Source organism: Castor canadensis, chromosome 2, assembly GCF_047511655.1.
Source record: "Castor canadensis chromosome 2, mCasCan1.hap1v2, whole genome shotgun sequence".
NCBI lineage: Eukaryota > Metazoa > Chordata > Mammalia > Rodentia > Castoridae > Castor > Castor canadensis.
The window spans coordinates 7961147-7964628 of record NC_133387.1 but is presented as its reverse complement, the minus strand read 5'-3'; the positions used below and the strand labels follow the sequence as shown (position 1 = coordinate 7964628).

Below are 3482 nucleotides of genomic sequence, written 5' to 3'. Positions count from 1 at the left end.
ATTTCACTTTCTTAATAAATCATTGCTCTCTTCCTACTCTCCATGGTTCTTTTGCTGCACCTGGGGCAGCATCCCAATCTTGGCTATAGAGGAACATCTGAGGTACCCTATCCACTGGTAACAATAACATCTGTATAGACTACTCTTTCAAGAATTTTGCTAAAAAGGAAAGGAAATAAAATATGGCTGGAGGAGTAAGTGAGATAGAGAAAAATTTTAAGATCTTTAAGAGAAATAATACCATGTTGTTCTGATGAAAGATTCAATGCAGATAGGAAATTTGATGATGCTGGAAAGAATATTGGGGGAACAACATCCTTAAGTATGCCAGAAGGAGTAGACTCCAGAGCCTGGACAGGTGAAAGGTGGGTCTCAGCACCTGACTGGAGGATTTGGCCTTCGGTAGGAACATGAAGAGTATATGGAGAAATGCAAGTTCATGGGTAATTTGGGTTAGATCACCTCTGATTTGTAGACCCCCATTGTAACCATCTGACTGAGTGTGGGGAGTGAGTATGAGGATGAATAGGCAGAGTAGTTTAGGGCAAAAAGATGTTTAGACCATTTTATTAAGACATTGCATTTATATTACCTTTCCCTTCATGGTCTTAAAGTAATTTCTTTAAGAAAAATGGATGTTTGGTTTTATGCCCTTACAAAGCAAAATTACAATACCTAAAAGATTTTAGAGGACAAAAAAAGCTATATGATATATAAAAGATGAGCTTGTCATCAAAGGACTACCCATTGAAGGTCTGAGAAGGGATGGCCTGGCAGAGAGTAAAAATGGTGTTACACTGCAATTTAGAGAACATTCTGGGCTTGGCCAGATATGTGGCAATGTGGGGAAACAATATAAAGCATGATCACATGGAGGGATTGTTTTGGGGGTTTTTTGGTGGAACTGAGGTTTGAACTAAGGGCTTCATGTTTGCAAAGCAGATGCTCTACCACTTGAGCCCCACCTCCAGGCCTAACATGAAGTTTATCTGCAGCGTGATTATTGCTAATTGAAAACTTTTCCCAGTACCTTGCTATGATAACTTGAAATATAGTCTGCATTGGCAATTTTTGATAGTCTCTATGAAGACTGATTAAAAAATGAAAACATAATTTGGTCATGATTTAAATTAGCCTGCTTTTTCTGAAAGTCAGATTGAAAGTCACCTCCAGAATGACAAAGAGGCATGTGGGAGGGTACTCTTCAAAATGTTCCCAAACATTAGCCCCTCTTGGGATTTATAGACTCGTGTTATCCTGTCCCTTGAGTGTGAGCTGGACCTAGTGACCTGCTTCTAATAGAATGTGGCCCAAAAGGAATAGAATATCACTTTCAAAATAAGATAATAATAAAATGGTAACTTTTTCTCTCCCTCTCATATCCCTTGCTCTGCATGAAACTAACTATGCTCTCACCTCTCTTATACCTCTACCACCCTAAATTCCAGCCATACTGCACTAATCACTTCCCCAAACCAATTCAGCTGAATTGATCAAGATGTTAACATTTTAATAAGAGCCTTGAGAAAACTTTGATCAAACCAAATGAGTAGACTAAAATACATTGAAACAGTTAAACAATCTAGAAATGACCTGACAATTTTCAAGGAATTCAAGTATGAAACTGACAAGTGCTTGACCAAAATATAGTTACAAAAAACTCATGGGCAGAATATCATTTTCCAAATGTGTCTCCTGTTTTATCAAGGACTATTAATAAAGATTTGGGGGAGCTGAGAGCTGATGAATCTTACCATTATTCTGGGCTATAGCAAAGGAAAAGATCAATAAAGATTAAAAAATATTGTGTAAAAGAGAACATGGTTTTAACATGGGATAAAGGTTAGGAAAAAAACTGATTATATGGTTGCATACATAGATAATCCAAAATAATCTTCACTCAAGGTATTAGAATTAATGAGTGATGTTTAGCAAGGTCACTGGATATAAAGCTAGTTTACAGAAATCAATTTCTATGTGCTGGCAGTAAACAAAGAGGAAATTAAGCTTTTAAAGTGATAGCATTTACCTTTTGGAAAACATCAACTGCCTAGTAAAAAATCTAATGAACAATGTGAAAGCCCTACATTCTGAATATTACAAAATGATATGGAAGGAAAACTGAAGTCCTAAATAGAGGGAATGACTTTAAAATGCACAGATTTAACACAATGCCAATCAAAATCCAGCAGGAGCCTACTGGCACTTTACCACAAGCTGTGTTCTTACACTGACTGTATAGAAAGAGGAGGCAAAGTAAAACTACTCCATATGTACCTCAGCCCAGGCTTTGTGCCTGGTCAGTATTGTGAATAGGAAGACATGGGAAAAGAAAAACGGAAAAAAATTTAAAACACAGCAGGGTTTGTGGGTGAGCATGCATGTGTATTTTATATATAGACTGACAAGTTGATTCTAAAATATGTGAAATATAGGACTGGTGGAGTGGCCTAATGGTAGAGAGACTGCCTAGCAAGCATAAGGCCCTGAGTTCAAACCCCAGTAAAACCAAAAAAATATATGTGTGTGTGTGTATGAGATGCAAAAGGCCAAAAAGAACCAATGATTGAAGAGGAACCAAAGCTGAGCAACTTTCATACCATATATCAAAAACTAGCTTCTTTTTTTTTTTCTTCATACTGGGCTTTGAACTCAGGGCCTACAAGTTGAGCCACTCCACCAGTCCTTTTTTGTGATGGTTTTTTTCTAGAGAGGGTCTCACAAACTTTGCCCAAGCTGGCTTCGAACTGTGATCCTCCTGATCTATGCCTCCTGAGTAGCTAGGATTACTGGTGTGCCGTGGGGGGGGGGTTCTTATTTTTTAAATTAATAGATGCATGTATTACTGGGTATAGAACCCAGGGCCTCATTCATACTAAGCATGTTACCTCTGAGCTATACCCCAGCCTCTAAAGCCTAGCTTTGTAAAATGATACTACTAGCTCAAAGGTGGGTAAATAGACCAGTGGATAATGAAATAGTCCAGAAACAGGCCCATACCCTTATGGTGACCTGATTTATAACAAAGGTGACCTTGCAGAGCAGTAGGCAAGGCATTGTCTTTTTGACTATGGGCCATCTGAGTCATCTGGCTATCCTTTGGGAGGGGGTGGGAATCTCGACCTCACCAGATAGGTTGCTGATCTAAATGTACAAGAAAACATAAACATCATCATGCTCTTGGAATAGACAAAAAGTTTCTAAACAGGATAAAGTAGTGTAAACCATAAAGAAAAATATGATAAATCGAACTATGCTTAAGGTAAGAACCTTTTATTCATAAAAAGTCACCATTAAAATACTGAAACAGCATTCCAAAGAACAGAAGTCCACAGCACACTCACACACACACACACACACACACACACACACACGTATACATCCTACAACATAATTTGAAAAGGGGGACAAAATATTAAGAAACAGCTGATCTTAACCTCCCAAGTGACTAGGATTTCAGGTGTGAGCCACCTGGCTTGGCC

At 38.2% G+C, this 3482-nt stretch overlaps 1 non-coding gene and 1 pseudogene across 1 annotated transcript; both read left to right on the top strand.

Moving 5' to 3' along the window:
* The first annotated feature begins 957 nt into the window (after window positions 1-957).
* Window positions 958-1090, top strand: LOC141420960 (U4 spliceosomal RNA; annotated as a pseudogene).
* A 1103-nt stretch (window positions 1091-2193) lies between these two features.
* On the top strand, window positions 2194-2326 carry LOC141421133 (small nucleolar RNA SNORA51). The gene has a single exon (XR_012445807.1). It is a non-coding gene; the product is annotated as a small nucleolar RNA SNORA51 (small nucleolar RNA).
* The last annotated feature ends 1156 nt before the right edge of the window (window positions 2327-3482 follow it).